The sequence below is a fragment of the Triticum aestivum genome, chromosome 2B (assembly GCF_018294505.1).
Source record: "Triticum aestivum cultivar Chinese Spring chromosome 2B, IWGSC CS RefSeq v2.1, whole genome shotgun sequence".
NCBI classification, from domain to species: Eukaryota; Viridiplantae; Streptophyta; class Magnoliopsida; order Poales; family Poaceae; genus Triticum; species Triticum aestivum.
The window spans coordinates 742,990,818-743,009,382 of NC_057798.1; positions in this window are offsets into that span (position 1 = coordinate 742,990,818).

The following is an 18,565-nucleotide window of genomic DNA, read 5'->3' on the forward strand; positions in this document are numbered from 1 at the left end:
CGGGCAAGTAACATACCGATGACAAAGGGAACAACGTATGTTGTTATGCGGTTTGACCGATAAAGATCTTCGTAGAATATGTAGGAGCCAATATGAACATCCAGGTTCCACTATTGGTTATTGCCCAGAAACAGTTCTAGGTCATGTCTACATAGTTCTCGAACCCGTAGGGTCCGCACGCTTAACGTTACGATGACAGTTTTATTATGAGTTTATAAGTTTTGATGTACCGAATTTTGTTCGGAGTCCTGGATGTGATCACGGACATGACGAGGAGTCTCGAAATGGTCGAGACATAAAGATTGATATATTGGACGACTATATTCGGACACCGGAAGTGTTCCGGGTGATTTCGGAGAAAACCGGAGTGCCAGAGGGTTACCGGAACCCCCCCCCCCCGGGAGAAGTAATGGGCCTTGGTGGGCCTGAGGGGAGAGAGAGTGCAGCAGCCCAGGAGGTGGCGCCCCCCCCTTGAGGAGTCCGAATTGGACTAGGGGAGGGGGCGCGGCCCCCCTTTCCCTCTCCCTCTCCCTCTCTTTCCTTCCCCCTTCCTCCTTCCTAGTGGGACTAGGAAAGGGGAGTCCTACTCCCACTAGGAGGAGGACTCCCCCCTCCTTGGCGCGCCCCTAGGGCCGGCCGGCCTCCCCCCTTGCTCCTTTATATACGGGGGCAGGGGGCACCCTAGGACACACAAGTTGATCTACGGATCATTCCTTAGCCGTGTGCAGTGGCCCCCTGCACCATATTCCACCTCGGTCATATCGTCGCGGAGTTTAGGCGAAGCCCTGCGCCGGTAGAGCATCATCATCGTCACCACGCCGTCGTGCTAACGGAACTCATCCCCGACACTTTGCTGGATCGGAGTCCGGGGAACGTCATCGAGTTGAACGTGTGCTGAACACGGAGGTGCCGTACGTTCGGTGCTTGGATCGGTCGGATCGTGAAGACGTACGACTACATCAACCGCGTTGTCATAACGCTTCCGCTTAACGGTCTACGAGGGTACGTAGATAACACTCTCCCCTCTCGTTGCTATGTCATCACCATGATCTTGTGTGTGCGTAGGAAAATTTTGAAATTACTACGTTACCCAACAGACTACACCTGCTTCCTTAGTAGTAACATCATTAGTGGGTTGTATACACACAAGAAGAGGTGATCCATCGGAATTAGTTGCCAGGCGCCACAAAGTATATGGGCGCTGCTCGTCCTCATGCTCGTGATCATCACCATCGTCATCTCCCCCTTGGTTATAAAAAATTTCAAGTATGGGTGGTGGAATGTTCACAGGACCATGGAAACACAAGAAGAATGTTAATTAGTAAAGAGAAACTTGCTAACCCGCATGCATGTGGATGAAACAATTATAATTACGGTGAAAGACAAATGTACCAAAATCATAAGGATTCAATGCAAAAACAGTGCCACGAGTGGTGGCAGCAAACACAAGGCCCTCGTATTGAATTGCATCACAGTACTCATCCATGTACAGAAACTGATTTTTGAGCAATATCCATCCAGTCAAACCACGAAGGACAGCAACAAGCTTGTCGAAGATAGCAACAACTTCATAGTTGTTGTTATTCCAAGAGCGGTTGGGAACTCGACAAATTGCTATCTTCCATAGAAGACAGTCACCATGATCGTATTTGAACGTGCGTACAATACCGGTGTGCTCAACCTCTGGGCAGTATGCTGAGATTTTTGGAAGTGGAACCCGGTCACGAGTATACACATTCACAAGTTCCCACTCGCAGTTGGACCCAATGTAAACAACCCAATCTCCATTTGCGCCTGCCCAAGCCTTACCCTCAAGCGATGGCATCTTAACATCATACATATCATTATCAAGCAGCATCAACTTGCATAGGGCGAGGCCTCCGTCGTCCCGGCGCCAGTCATTAGGGTCACGGCAAAGAAGATAGGGGAGATCAAACCGCTCCTTGACTCTTGGGTTCCTTGTAATGATGTTATTAGTTGAGTCGAGAATGGGCTTGAATGAACCTGCCATGCTAGCCGAGGTGATGATGTCGCACCAATCAATGAGCTCCTCCACCACGTCATCTTTCAGATCGAGACAAGAATAACGGGGTCATTTCCGGCCTGTTCCCTCCATGGAGAAGACGATCGAACAATGGCAAAAGAAAGGGTGAAGGGCTGAAGGAAAATGGAGGAGGGAGAGGAAGAGTGTGCGACAGCAGTTCCAAATCGAGAGGGAAAGGCGAAGAGTCGGTGGACGGTTGCCAGTTTGCCACGGTTCACGAAGAGGCGCCCCGGCCTACATGTCCGTTCGGAAATACTACTACTCGAGGTCGTCTCACTGATATGTTGGAACGGGACCACATGTCAACGAAACATGGTGTGTAATTTCTCATGCAAGATGCGATCTGGCCGCGTTGGCCCAAGATGCCGCATTAGTTATCGACCTTTATTTTCTTAATGGCGTGTCGTTCAGTTTTGAAGCACGATACGCAGAGAAAATATAAACTACTCTACCACTACTCCACCTCCAGTACTAGTAGTATAAAAAATATATATAGGCTGGAGCTTCAACGCTTTCTTGCTAAGGGCAGCCCACTTGCTTCTCACACTACCACCCTCTCTCCAGATCTAAAAAGACGGCCTCTCTCTCCCTCCTCACCGGTGGTCACAGATCTGCCGGGGAAGAAAAGGACGTGCAGCATTGACGCACTCGTCGTCGGCGAGCGAGGTCATGCACTGACGACAAGGTCGTCCTCTCAGACCTAGCGCCCGCGCGGGATGGCCTCCGTCCCAAAGCTCGCTGCTGTAGTGTGTGCGGAGGACGATGACCAGTAGCGAAGCCACTTCCCGCCGACCCTCAGGTATGCTACCTCTTTTCGAACCATACCCTTGTTCTATTGCCCCATCAGCCACATCGTTGCATGTGGATCTTTTTCCACTCCACCATCTTCCCACTTTGCTATCCACTGCTCTGCTAGCCACGCAGACGAAAACCATAAATGCACTATTAAAGGAAACCCTACTTCATGCAGACTAATCCATGTCTGGGTTGAATAAGGAAAGGAAGGGAGACTGTACTGTCCAAGAGAGTAGGCATCGAACCCGCATCTAGGTTGAAAAGGGGAAAATCAGTAGCTAAGGAACGAGTCTCGTGTCTCTTGGTTAAAGAAGGGTAGAAAGGCATGACAACGCACTAGAGAATGACCAGGTCGATTGGTTTGTTGTCCTCACATAGGAAAAAGGTGGCTAAAGAGAACAAAAATGGGACATAATCCACATATGCTGCATGGATATTTGTTGCTCTAGGCAACCATACCTCCCTCACCACTCTGCGTCCGTGGAGGTACATCGTACTGGTGCGCCCACTGTCCGAATGGGCCTCCCATGCTCTTATTGCCACTTTTTTTGCTGTTAGTATAACGCCAGCAGTCAAGTCAAGCAATGCTACTACTAACGTGATGCCACATTTAACTAATGCTGCTCTCAGTCTAATGCCACCGATAAATTTAAGCAATGCCATTTAATGTCACTGGATTATTTCAGGGTTAGCTGTTGATTGTGGATGTATTAAAGATTTTTCAGCTAAGGCATTCTAATGTTGTTGCACAGCCAGTATACCAACGATGAAACTTGTTACTACCTTCAGATTTTTGCACTATTAATGCTTATAGATTACATACCTCACTTTCATGAGATAAGTTAATTTTTTTATACAGTGTCACGAAAATGCCAAGGCGTTGATGTCATTTTATTTTGGTTAAACTGCACAAACAATTATGAAGACAAGAGGAAAGGTCAAGAGTGGGCACTTCCTCCTCCGGCTGTTCTCTTGATTCGTTCGATCAAGTTTTTATGTTTGATCGATTATCAAGATTGGGATAGCAATTTTTAAGGTCCCCCGAGTTCGAAATGATATTTACCTTGGAGGTACATGGTTTGCAATTTTTTTATACTGTCATTAGTTAATAATGCTAGTTACCTTCAGACTTTTGTATTTGGTTTAATGCTCATGCACAGCTAGTATACCAATGCTGAAACTTGTTACCTTTACATTTTGTATTGTTAATTCTTATAGAAACCTTCCAGTGCTAGAGTTTATTGAAATCTGTTCAGTAAAACCATTGTACTGTACCCTGTAATAAACTAACTACTCTACTGTTGCACTAGCCACTGGATTAGTGTATATTTGTAGTATTCGAATGGTGTTGCATTAGCGTATGGACATAAATAAAGTGTGGCAAGCTTTCCCAGATATGTGCTCAAGAAAACTACTACCTGTTTTTCTAAATACTAGACGTTTGGGTACTTTAAATTGAACCGCGAAAACGTCTTATATTAAGGAACAGAGGGTGTAGAGTTCACTCAAATTATCCCGGTAAAGCTAGTCACACCTTTGTTAAAATTAATGTTCATTATGTTATCGGAGGAGGTCTGTATGTTTGTCTCTAATGCCTGTCGACTACATACCTGACATCATGATGTAATGTTAAGTCATTTCCTTTTGTACAGTGTCACTGAATTGTCAAGGCGGTGATGGCATTTTATTTTAGTAGAACTGCACAAAATTTGCTTAAAAGAAGAGGAAAGGTCAGGAATGGCTCAGTTTTTCAGAAAAAACTATGTATGCCTTCCTGACATCAGCCGTTGTTGCTTTATTTATTCCTTCAAACAGGTGGTTAGAAACAGTCTTGCTACCTTTTCCCATTAAGAAATTGGAATGCTTATATTTGTGAGTCTATGCTTCAACTAGTGCCACTTTTATAGTAATCACACTTTCAATATCTATGCAAACAGGGATGCTCGATTTTAGTGGAACTGCACAAAAAGTCCAACTGGTTCAACATTAGGAGCATGTTTTTTTCCAAACCTTTATATCCAATTGGTGGCACTATGAGCTGTTCATTACGAAGGTACATGGTTTGCTACTATCTTGCTAATCTTTTTGTACTGTCATTAGATAGTAATACTAGTGGTTTGCATGTGAATTTATTGGCATGGTGGACCTACATTGGAGGTGCAGGACATGATTCAATGATTGGATGCTCAATTTCGGTTGTATCGATTTCACCTATTCCATCACGGCGAACATGGATATCCTTGGTCTGATGAAGAATAGGCGCTATATTTCTGCTCTGAACCAGCAAATCAATTCAGTATGAAATGGTTCAGGGCAAAACATAACTGTATCAGATTGTCCAGTGCAGAACATGACAGATGCTAAGCGGAAGAGACATGTTTAAACCGAAAATACATGGTGTGGTATATGTCTACTAGCTGCTTGATATTTGTGCAGACAGAGATGTCTGCCCGTTGCTATTTGGCAAACAAACAAAGTGTCCGCAATTTTGGTTGAACTGCACAAGAGAATAGTATAGTCACTGCATGCAGTGCCATTTGAAAATAGACACAGAAAGATTGGATAGTCACTTCATGGACTGCAGAAAAGTAGTACTGTACTATTTATTGGCCAACACTAGGTGCTTCATTGCTTTGGTCTGATTATACAATGGGCATCATTTTGCCTAAGTTAAAGTTTGTATTCCGAAAATAGTCTCGCGGTGTGATCGAGAGAAGACCAAATCATATTGCAGTGGATGTTCCTCCATCATGTGTGGTTCATTCTCATGGTTCCAGCTGTTGGTGAAACCACTTACGTTTGCAAGAGGAATTGTAGACTTCACAAACAAATTTGTCTTTCAGTCTGTACTGAATGTTGGCCAAGAGAAGCATCCATGTTAGTAGGAAGAACAGATGTTTTTTCTAGATCTTTGCTTTTGGAGCTACATATTTGTATATGATCTGTGAATCATTGAGATGCATTAACATGTTGATCTTATGTATGGGAATCGTACTAGTTAGTTTTAGTTGCGACGCAAGATCCGAAGTGGCTGATCTTTGCTTTTGGAGCTACATATTTGTATATGATCTGTGAATCATTGAGATGCATTAACAGTTACTTATTTCTGTTCGCTCAGTGTTTACAAGTTACTGATCGATCACTAGCTAGCCTACAAATGCGCTCGTGGCAGTTTTATTTGCGACGCAAGATGCGAAGTGGAAGTTTTCTGAATAAAAATGCCTACCTATGAATAAACTGACAAGCTACATTATCGATCCTACACGGATAAATAGCGGATCACGCACGTACTACCTCCTTTCCGGTTTGCAGGGCTCAATTCAAGAAATGACCTACTCGATCCTACACGAATAAATAGCGGATTACACATGTACTAGTACCTCCTTTCCGGTTTGCAGGGCTTAATTCAAACCTCTCACCAACCAAGGTACTCCCTCCATCCGGGTTTATTAGTCCCGTGAGAAAAGCAGCAAGACCAAGGCATGGCAATAATTAACGGCATGCAGAAGTTTAAGCCTAATTAATTCCAGCGATTTAACTGGCTGCATGCGTGCCCTCGGCTACGACTCGTTGCATGCTGCTCCACGTACTGGCTGCGAGTGATTCTGAGTGCCTACATGCAGCCGGCCGTAGTTAAGGCAGCTAACTGATGCGAAAAAAGATGTGCTTTAATGTTGCGGGCTTTTTAAATCCGTGGAATCATTATTGACAAGGAGGGAGATGATTCGAGTGCACTCGTTTGACCGCCATGCCGGCGTGCGACCCAGACGGGACGGGACGACACAGTCATAATTTCATTTTCTCTAGTTTTCCATGGCAAGCTGGCGCGCTAAGCCATTATGCATTGAATTCCAATGACCGTCGCGCAACCTTCCGCCTATAAGTACTGTTTCCCGGCCTTCTCCGGTGGCCCCGTGACCCAACTTGCCATATCCTCATAAGCCCCCACCGGCCCAACGTCGCTCGCCACGTCCGCCATGCCCCTGCCCGTCCGCAGTAGGCGACGCCGGAGGCGGTCACCGCTGGAACTAGTGTTCAGTTTTTCACCAGAAGGCAGACGGAGGGAGGAGGCATTCTATCTGTCTTTAGATGGCAATGCGGAGATCAAGGAGTTGTTGGAGTGCGACTGCCTGGCGGAGGAGCAGGAGTTGTTGGAGCGCGACCGCCTGGTGGAGGAGCAGCGTATCGCCGATTTGCGCCGCCAGCGGGACATGGAGTAGCAACGCACCGACGCTCTGAGTCGCGAGCAGAGCGCCCGCAACTGGGCCGACTACGTGGATGCCGGCGCCCGGCAAATTGCCCTGGAGGCTGTCGGGCACGCACGCGTTCGCGACGCCAATTTTTACTACCAGCTCGTCAAGTGGGTTTCCCGATTGGAAGCCGAAGCTTCGGTGGATCACGCCGGCATGGAAAGGGCCAACACGCGCGAGCAATGCGCCCTATCGTACCTCTTGCAAGTCCGAGGCGAGGCGCAGGACGCCGGTGCCGGCGTTTCGCGTGTACCACAGATGGCGGCCGGCATCGTCTAGTTAGCTAAGAGTAAGTTAGTACTTGTACGCTACTAGAGTATTAGTGGGAGTAGATAGTTAACTTGGCTATGATGGTTGTCAACGTGGAAGTTCAGTACTCTATATGTGGATCAGACCTGTTACTTTGCTCTGAATGTTGAACTTTCCGTTTGAACGTATGGAATGGGCTGTTATTTTTTTAAATGGGTTGTATTTGTCCTCCACGGGTTTAGAGGCTGACTTGTGGGCCTACCAAGTTGACGCGTACACAATCAGGAGATGATTGTACATGGAGAGGATGACAGCAGGGACCCGCCAAGGTCATGGCAGTACGCAAGCAAGTGCCTCCTTATTTCAAGCCAATAAAAAAATGGCTCCTCCTAGTGGATTTCTGACATCTGGGTCCCATGCCATTGTCAACGTAGTCAATAAACGAGAGAATTGCACAACGAGCGACTGACATCAGGGACCCAGCAGCTCGCCCAGTTATTTTTGTTATGGGTTAATTTGATAAATGCCACTCCAAATCTGGTGTATCCGAGAAATGCCACTGCAATTTCCAAACTTTGAAAAATGCCATTTCATGCCATTTCTAGTGGCATTTTTCGAAGTCTGGAGTGGTGTTTTTCAAAGTTTGCAAACTGCAGTGGCGTTTTTCAAAGTTTGCAAAAATTGCAGTGGCATTTTTCAAAGTTTGGAAATTGTAGTGGCATTTTTATGAATCACCATAATTGGAGTGGCATTTATCTAATTTGTTTTTGAGATGGAAGCAGGGTGTCAACTGGGCTGTGTGGGACACTCTGGCCTGTCTAGACAGCCTTTTCTTTTATGTTTACCACAGACCAGCCTAGTAGTTTTTTTTTCTTTCTGAAAATGGTTAGCCCAGTTTCTTTGTGATTTGTCAAGTAAGTCGCTTTATCAGGCCTGTCGGGCTGCAAATATTTCAATACGAGGAGAGCTTCATTCGGCTGGCCGAGAAAATGACCTATCAGTAATGAGAAATGGGTTGTACATTTTTAAAACATATCAAACCGGGAATTAGTTTCAAATATCTTTTTTTCATTTCAAGATTTTAAATTGCATTGATTCTTATGCGTGGACAATTTATTGGATTTTATATTGATATACATTTATTTTTAAAATTAGTCTGAATGTGACTCGAAATTTCGGGATTAAAAACAGTTCAGGCCGCACCGATATATGCAAAATTTCGTATAATTTTTTAACCGTGGCCACAATATGGGCTGTAATGCTAACAAAAAGAATACGGGCTCCAAAAAACCTCGTAAGAATTAGCAAATGGGTTGTAAATTATTTGAAATAATGGCAGATGGCCTATATGTTGTTTTCCACAGATGGCCTTTATACTGTTGGATGGCCATCCAACGGCCGTCGTGCTTCTTCAACCTCTGCTCTTCCCGCTCCAGCCGCTCAAACAAGCACTGGCGGGACTACCTGCTCCCTCCTCCCCACGGCCGGCTGTGCTGCCATGCAGGCCTCACCGCCCCACCGTACTACCATCGCTGGCCTAGCCATCCCTCTACTCACCCACAGTCCCACACCTGCTGTTATTCTCCGGCAACGGCAGACGAACCAGTAAACCCTCGTAAAATAGTACTCCCCTCCGCGTGGGAAACAACTGTCGAGTCTTCCCTGCCTCCGTGTCGTTCCCTTCCTAGGACTCGCCGTCGTCCACCGCCCTGGTGCTCTCGGCGTGGCGTGGTCAACGACCGACATGCACCTGAAGTGGACTGTACGTGCAGAGGCTGGCAACTGGGTCCACGGACGCACGCAAGGAAATGCCTCCTTATTACGCGCAAAATAATGATTCCTCCACCTGACATCTGGGACCCACCGAAAGGGCCTCTGTATTTCGCGAAAAAAACATTACCGCCGCTGACAACTCGAACCCACCAGCTATATCTTCGCACGCAAGGAAGTGCGTCCTTATTACGCAAAAAAAATGAATACTCCCCCTGCTAGCTGGGACCCAGTATAGTGGGCCTACTAAGTTGACGGGGACGAAGGGCTTTCTCAACTTAGTCAATATGCACGATTCTAGCTCGACTGACCGTATGATGTCCATCCAACGGCCATAGTGCTTCTTCAACCTCTGGTCTTCTTGCTCCAGCCGCCCAAAGCAGCACCGGTTGTGCCGCCTGCTCCTGCCTCCCGTGGCCGGCTGTGCTGCCGCGGAGGCCTCACGGCCCCCATACTACTCCCACCGTTGGCCAGGCCATCCCTCCACTCCACTCACCCACACCCCCTGTTATTCTATGGCGATGGCAGCGCAGCCGAACCAGTGAACCCTCGTACTCCTCTCCGCATGGGCATCCACTGCCGCGTCTTCCCCGGCTTCGCGTCGCCCCTTCCTAGGCCTCGCCGTCGTCCACCGCCGTGGTGCTCTCGGCACGGCATGGTCAATGTGGTCAACGACCAAATTCCATTGGAAGAATACTATACGTGGAGAGGCTGATAGCTGGGTCCATGGTAGCCGCAAGGAAGTGCCTCCTTATTACACAGAAAATAATTATTCCTCCACCTAACAGCAGGGACCCACCGGACGGGCCACCAGTATTTCGCGAAAAAAACGTTTGCCCCTGACTACTAGGACCCACCGGACGGGCCACCGTATTTCGCAAAAAAAACGTTCCCCCAGCTATCAGCTCGGACCCATCGGAAGTGCCTCCTTATTACGCACAAAAAAAATGAATACCCCCTGCTAGCTGGGACATACCTTGCCGGGAGGCTGACTTGTGGGCCTACTAAGTTGACGGGGACAGAGGGCTTTGTAAACTTAGTCAATATAAATGATTCTAGCTCTAGTGACCGTACGATGTCCATCCAACGGTCGTAGTGCTTCTTCAACCTCTGGTCTTCTTGCTCCAGCCGCCCAAAGCAGCGCCGGTCGTGCCGCATGCTCCTGCCTCCCATGGCCGGCTGTGCTACCGCGGAGGCCTCACCGCCCCCTACTATTCCCACCACTGGCCAGGCCCTGCGGCGACGGCAGCCTCACATCGTAGCCGAACCAGTGAACCCTCGTACTCCTCTCCGCGCGGGCTTCCACTGTCGCGTCTTTCCCGGCTCCCCGTCATCCCCTCCCTAGGCCTTGCCGTTGTCCACCGCTGTGGTGCTCTCGGCGCGGCGTGGTCAACGTGGTCAAGGAACGACTTCCATCGGACGTGGACTGTACGTGGAGAGGCTAATAGCTGGGTCCACGGCCACAGCAAGGAAGTGCCTCCTTATTACGCGGAAAATAATGATTCCTCCACCTGACAGCTGGGACCCATCGGACGGGCCACTGTATTTCACGAAAAAAACATTTCCCCCTGACTGCTGGGACCCGCCAGCTACATCTTCGCACGCAAGGAAGTGCGTCCGGGCAAAAAAAAGCGATTCGCCCCCCTGACTGTTGGGACCCACCAGCTACATCTTCGCACGCAAGGAAGTGCGTCCGGGCAAAAAAAGGATTCGCCCCCCGACTGCTGGGACCGACCAGCTACATCTTTGGGCGCAAGGAAGTGCGTCCGGGCAAAAAAAAATGATTCGCCCCCCTAACTGCTGGGACCCACCAGTTACATCTTCGCACGCAAGGAAGTGCGTCCGAAAAAACGATTCGCCCCCCTGACTGCTGGGACCCACCAGCTACATTTTCGCACGCAAGGAAGTGGCTGACAGTCGGGGGCCACCTGGTCGAAGCGTACGTAGCATTGTCATTCTGGCCGCGAACGTATACGTACATATATACTGGTCGATGTAGAGGCGCGCACGTGTCGTAGTAGAGGCGCGCACGTAGCATGTACACGTACGTACAACGGCCAGTGTGCAAGAAAGAAAGTATGGCCACGTATGTGTACATACGGGCGGGGTCTCGAACGCCTACTCGCGCATACGTACGGCCAGGGCTCGTGTACATGGCTGGGTCGGAACGGAGAAATAGCGTCGTTGTCGTGTTCATGGGGAGCCAACTGGCTGGGTCGGAACAGAATGCCTGGTCATGTTCATCGGGAGGGCTTGGACGGAACAGGCGATGGAAACGAGGCCTGGCGTACTGCGTAATGGAGGAAACCACCTTGTGTTCGACCGGCCATGTTCGAAACGAGATCCTGCTCATTAGGAGGGGTGTGGCGTACCGCAAAACGGAGGAAACAGACCTCCTACGATCAAAACGGGGGTCCTATTGATCGGGATGGGTGTTGCGTACCACAAAACGGACGAAACGGACCCCCTACGGTCGAAACAGGGGTCTTGTTGATTGGGAGGGGTGTGGCGTACCGCAAAACGGATAAAACGAACTTGTGTTGGAGCGCTACGGTCGAAACGGGGGTCCTGTTCATCGGGAGGGGTGTGGCGTACCGCAAAATGGGACTCCACGGGATACTGTTCATCTCCACTGTCGACCTCCACCAGCCTCCACGGGCTACCGTCGACCTCCTCCAGCCTCCACGGGCTCCTGTTCATCCAGCCTCCACCGTGCGCTACTCCACCGGCTACTGTTCAACCACCCCTCCACGGGCACCCCTCCACCGTCTACTGTTCATCCAGCCCTCCACACCACGTGGTCCTGTTCATCCAGAGGCAACGCCACCGCTCACTATTCATCCACCCCCCCCCCCCCGCAACACTCACTGTTCATCCCAAAGGCAGCATCGATCGGCTTCAGTTAGCAGTAGTAGCGAAGGAATCGCTTGATCGGGTTCAGTTAACAGCCATCGATCGATCGCTCGGGTTCAGTAACGCGTAGCCTGCAGTGCAATCGCTCGGGTTCAGTTAGAGCCCAACGCCTCGCTCGGGTTCAGTTAGAGCCAACGCCTCGCACACACACGCGTACGTGTATGAGAGAAACACGCATCGCTCGGCCCCCAACCTCCCATCGTAACCGGGAACTCCCCTAAATTTTCCTCGCCCTCGCTTCTACCACGGTTTTTTCCGTCATGGACAGCCCAAAGAATGTCATGCAGCTGCGTCTCTGGCCCACCCAGGACAAAAAGCCCATTTTTTGTCATGATTTTTTGTCATAGAAGTAGGAGCCCACCACATCTATGATGATACCGGGTTTTTTCACAATTATCGTCATAGAAGTGTCATATGTATGACAGAAAAAATTTCATTCGACCCAAAATGTCACGGATGTGTCTTTTTTTGTAGTGATAGTATGTCAATTATCCTTGGTAGACCCTTTTTGAATACTGTAGGGGCTGTTATTGATTGCAACAAAGGCAATGTCACTTTTCATATTGATGGTAATGAGCATACGATACACTTTCCGAGGAAATAATCTCAAGTTCATAGCATCAATTCTATTGGAAAAGTTCTGACTATTATTATTGGAAGTTGAATTTCCTCTTCCTACTGTCAAGAAAAAGTATGATATTCTTATTGTTGGGGATGTTCATATCCCCGTTGAGGTAACTTAGTGTTATTCGAAATTTCTCCGATTCCGTGTTATTCGGAATGAGTTTGTTAACAAGACTTGATCAACCTTGTTAGTGGATTCATTTTGATGATCATGAGATGGATGAAACTAGAAGGCACAACCTTATGTACCCTCTTTTTACTTTCTGTTATTTAGAATAAATAAAGCAAAAATAGTATTATTTGTCTGTTTTCTGAATTATCCGTGCAATAAAAAAATACCCCGAAAATAAAAGTGCTCCAAATGCCCTGCAAATTTAGTAAGATTTTTTATGGATTATTTGAGGATTTTAGACACTGAAAACACCGCAGGAGGGGCAAGCACCAGGCCACGAGGGTGGAGGGCGCGCCCACACCCCCTGGGCGCCCCCCTTGTCTCGCGGGCCCATGGTGGCCCCCCTCCACTTATTCCTGCACCCACACACTCCATCTTCTTCCCAAAAAAAATCCTCATCCAGCTCAAGCACGAGTTCTAGCTCATTTTGCTGCGATTTTCGAATTCCTTGCTCAAAGCTCCATTCACAAAACTGCTTTGGGAGATTGTTGCTTGGTATGTGACTCCTCCATTGGTCCAATTAGTTTTTGTTCTAGTGCTTATTTATTGCAAATTTTTGCTGCATAGGTGACCCTGTTCTTGAGCTTGCATGTTAAATTTATGAGGTCCCAAGTAATTCTAATGCATGATATAGGCTCTAGGCACTTGTAGGAGTAGTTGCTACCAATCTTGTTTAGTTTTATTCACTTTTATTTTGAAGTTACTAAAATTTCAGAAATCTTCAAAAAATGTTAAGGAGATTTTTGAGGGGCTCTTCTAGCCAAGGCTCCCAGGAAAGACAAGCTAAAGAGAAGGAAAAGGCCAAGTATAATCTTCCTCGCATAGCGGAAGTACGGCCGTGTGAATGGCCCTGTGACAATTTCTTCAGAGAAGCTAGAATTTATGAAGACTTTTATTCTTTGATCGAGAATGCAGGCCTCACCGATTTCCTCCACAACCGGATCGGTCAGTATCTCTTACTCACCAATACTTTCATGCAAAACTTTTATTATTATCCTAAGAAGTCACCGCCTTCAGTATCATTTCATTTATATGATGAATTCAGGGAAGTGTCTTTACGTAATTTTTGCGCGGTATGTAGGATACCCTTTGAGGGAAAATTAGATGAACCACATCATAAAGATGTGGATGGCTTTGTTAACACTGTCACTGTAGGGGATCCAAAGAAGGGTTCCGATGCGAGAATCTCTAGCATACACTTTCCTGTTTTACGCTACTTTGCCATATTTGCTAGTAGATGCTTAATTGGTCGTGGAAATAGCGGAAACTTCAATGTTCTTGATATTATTATTCTTCACCATGCCTTGTTTGGTGATAATAGTTTTAGTATGGGTGATGTTATTGCTAAACGGCTAAGCCTGAATCGTACGAAAGGCCCCATCTTTGAAGGTATCTATGCTGCATGTCTTGCTAAATATTTTGAGATGCCTATTAGGCACCATGAGAAAGAGGAGACAATATTGCCTCCTTACATTTTAGATTACAAGAGCATGGTAGCACATGAGTTTATTGTTGACAACAAAGATAATATGCTCCTGTATAACTTGAGATTTAATAAGAAACACAATGAGACTATTATTTTGCCTGTGCCTCTATTGTTTGATTTGACTGCAGATAGTTTTCTTGTCACGCCGAGAGCGGTGTATGACCATCGAGGCCAAGCATTCACTCCAGAACCTAAGCCTGAACCGGAACCTGCACTGGACCCTTATCGTGCATCATCTTACCAGTGGGATCCGGAGGAGATGGCCAGCCAGTGGTATCCTGATTACACCCCTCAGTACACAGGGGAGAGTAGCCGGGGTCCTTGGCAGTAGACCAACTTAGGCCAAAAGCCTAAGCTTGGGGGACTACGTATTTCTCACCGACTTTACATTCATGTTCACACACTATTCTAGTCGTCGGTGCTCATACTCTTTCATTGTATTATCCATGCTAGTTTAATTTTCTTTTTCTAGTTTTCTTCTTGTGTGTTTGATAAACCTTAAGACAAACCAAAAAAATAGTTAGTTTAATTCCCATGCTTGTAGTAGAAATTAAAATGAAAACCCAAAAAGATTTCTTGTTCTTCTTTTACTTGTTGGGAGCTTTCCCGTGTAAATAGTTTTATTTTCTTTTCCTTCCTTTGGGGGTAGAGAGTAGAAGATCATATTGAAAATGTTTAGTGCCTCTCATATGCATGATTGTTTAGTTACTTAGAGCCATATTACTTGCCTTCTCTCTTGAGTTGAATGCTTGCAGATTCCAGCTTAGTCCAATGCACGTGCACTATTATTATTATACACATCGTTCGGTCGTGCAAGTGAAAGGCAATAATGACGATATATGATGGACTGATTGAGATGAGAGAAGCTGGTATGAACTCGACCTCTTTTTTTTTGTAAATATGATGAGTTCATCGTTCCTGATTCAGCTTATTATGAAGTAAACATATTTGCAATGACATTTAGAGATTATAGTTGCTTGTGCCATGCTTCATTAGCTATGAGTTATAATGGTTTACCTTGCGTGCCAACATGCTATTAAAATGATTGTGATGTGGTATGATGGGATGGTATCCTCCTTTGAATGAATTGAGTGACTCGACTTGGCACATGTTCACGCATATAGTTGAAACAAATCAACATAGCCTTCATGATATTTATGTTCATGGTAGATTATATCCTACTCATGCTTGTACTCGGTGTGAATTAATTTTAATGCATGTTCATGACTGTTGTCGCTCTCTCAGTTGGTCGCTTCCCAGTCTTTTGCTAGCCTTCACCTGTACTAAGCGGGAATACTGCTTGTGCATCCAAACTCCTTAAACCCCAAAGTTATTCCATATGAGTCCACCATACCTTCCTATATGCGATATCTACCTGCCGTTCCAAGTAAATTTGTATGTGCCAAACTCCAAACCTTCAAATGAAATTTTGTTTTGTATGCTCAAGCAGCTCATGTTTCAACTAGGGCTGCCTATATCTTCCATGCTAGGTGGGTTATTCTCAAGAGGAGTGGACTCCGCTCCTCATTCACAAGAAAGGGCCGGTAACCGGGATGCCCAGTCCCATGATCCAAAAAGATCAAAGCAAATCAAAATAATTAAACAAAACTCCCTTAGGGCTATTGTTAGTTGGAGGCACTCGTTATTTCGAGCAAGCCATGGATTGATGCTTTTTGGTGGTGGGGGAGTATAAAATTTTACCATTTTGTTTGGGAACTGCCTATAATGCATGTAGTATAGAAGATACAGCCATCTCATAGTTGTTGCGTTGACAGTGAAAGTATGTCGCTCAAAATTGTTATTCAATCTCTATTTTAAAATCAAGCTCTGGCACCTCTACAAATCCCCGCTTCCCTCTGCGAAGGACCTATCTATTTACTTTTATGTTGAGTCATCACCTTCTTATTAAAAAGCACCCGTTGGAGAGCACACTGTCATTTGCATTCATTATTGTTGGTATATATTGGGTATGACTTGACTGGATCTCTTTTACCATGAATTACAATGTTTAGTCAGTCCTTGATCTTTAAAGGTGCTCTGCATTTATGTTTTGCGGTCTCAGAAAGGGCTAGCGAGATACCATTTTGTTATATCATATTATGATTGTTTTTAGAAAGTGTTGTCATCCGAGTTTTATTATTATGGCTCGCTAGCTGATTATGCCATTGATATGAGTAATTGTGAGACCTAGGTGTTATTGTGAGTATGGTTAGTTTATAATATTTGCTGAAACCTGAATGCTGGCTTTACATGTTTACAACAACAAGAGCAAACAGAGTTTGTAAATTTTTTTCTTTATCACTTTCAGTTTATCAACTGAATTGCTTGAGGACAAGCAAAGGTTTAAACTTGGGGGAGTTGATACGTCTCCACCGTATCTACTTTTCCAAACACTTTTGCCCTTGTTTTGGACTCTAACTTGCATGATTTGAATGAAACTAACCCGGACTGGCGCTGTTTTCAGCAGAACTGCCATGATGTTGTTTTATGTGTAGAAAACAAAAGTTCTCGGAATGTCCTGCAAATCCACGAAGACAAGTTTTGGAAAATATAAAAAATACTGGCGAAAGAATCAAGACCAGGGGCCCACACCCTGTCCACGAGGGTGGGGGGCGTGCCCACCCCTCCTGGGCGCGCCCTCCTGTCTCGTGGGCCCCCTAACACTCCACTGACCTCAACTTCAACTCCATATATTCCGTTTCGCGGAGAGAAAAATCAAAGAGAAAGTTTCATCGCGTTTTACGATACGGAGCCGCCACCAAGCCCTAATCTCTCTCGGGAGGGCTGATCTGGAGTCCGTTCGGGGCTCCGGAGAGGGGGATTCGTCGCCGTCGTCATCATCAACCATCCTCCATCACCAATTTCATGATGCTCACCGCCGTGCGTGAGTAATTCCATCGTAGGCTTGCTGGACGGTGATGGGTTGGATGAGATTTACCATGTAATCAAGTTAGTTTTGTTAGGGTTTGATCCCTAGTATCCACTATGTTCTGAGATTGATGTTGCTATGACTTTGCTGTGCTTAATGCTTGTCACTAGGGCCCGAGTGCCATGATTTCAGATCTGAACCTATTATGTTTTCATGAATATATGTGTGTTCTTGATCCTATCTTGCAAGTCTATAGTCACCTATTATGTGTTATGATCCGACAACCCCGAAGTGACAATAATCGGGATACTTCTCGGTGATGACCATAGTTTGAGGAGTTCATGTATTCACTATGTGCTAATGCTTTGTTCCGGTTCTCTATTAAAAGGAAGCCTTAATATCCCTTAGTTTCCGTTAGTACCCCGCTGCCATGGGAGGGTAGGACAAAAGATGTCATGCAAGTTTTTTTCCATAAGCACGTATGACTATATTCGAAATACATGCCTACATTATATTGATGAACTGGAGCTAGTTCTGTGTCACCCTATGTTATAGCTATTACATGAGGAATCGCATCCGACATAATTATCCATCACTGATCCAATGCCTACGAGATTTTCACATATTGTGCTTCGCTTATTTACTTTTCCGTTGCTACTATTATAATTACTACAAAACTATTATCTTTACTTTTGCCACTGTTACCATTACTATCATACTACTTTGCTACTAAATACTTTGCTACAGATAATAAGTTATCCAGGTGTGGTTGAATTGACAACTCAACTGCTAATACTTAAGAATATTCTTTGGCTTCCCTTGTGTCGAATCAATAAATTTGGGTTGAATACTCTACCCTCGAAAGCTGTTGCGATCCCCTACACTTGTGGGTTATCAGGCTCTGGTGGGATCAGTCTCCCCAGTGTAATTCCGCATCGGGTGCGCCCAAGCTTGTAGTGATTGGATTCCCTAGCTAAGGGCCATGTGTATCCCATGCACAAAGGTCAGACCCTTGTCGTCCAGCCCGGTCACCTTCTGGCTCAACCTCTGGGTCGGCTTGGACTTCGCCGCGTTGTTCTTCGGACTCTAGGAGTGACATCTCGTCGAGGGAGCCCGGTTGAAAGGCGTAATGATGCCAGCCCGAGGAGGGTTCTCCAGTTATACAACTGGAATGTAGAACCACTCATCCAACCACTTCTTGTTCGTGTTGACAAAATCATCGGGCAGGTACTCAGAGTCGTGTTGATACTTTTATTCCAAAAACACAAATTTTAAAGAGCTTGTGAATTTGAAAAAAAAATCACAAATTTGAAAAAATTTCATAGTGCTTTCATAGAGCGATATATATCATTGAGATGTCCTATGCACCGCTTATAGCGACCTTTAAGATTAA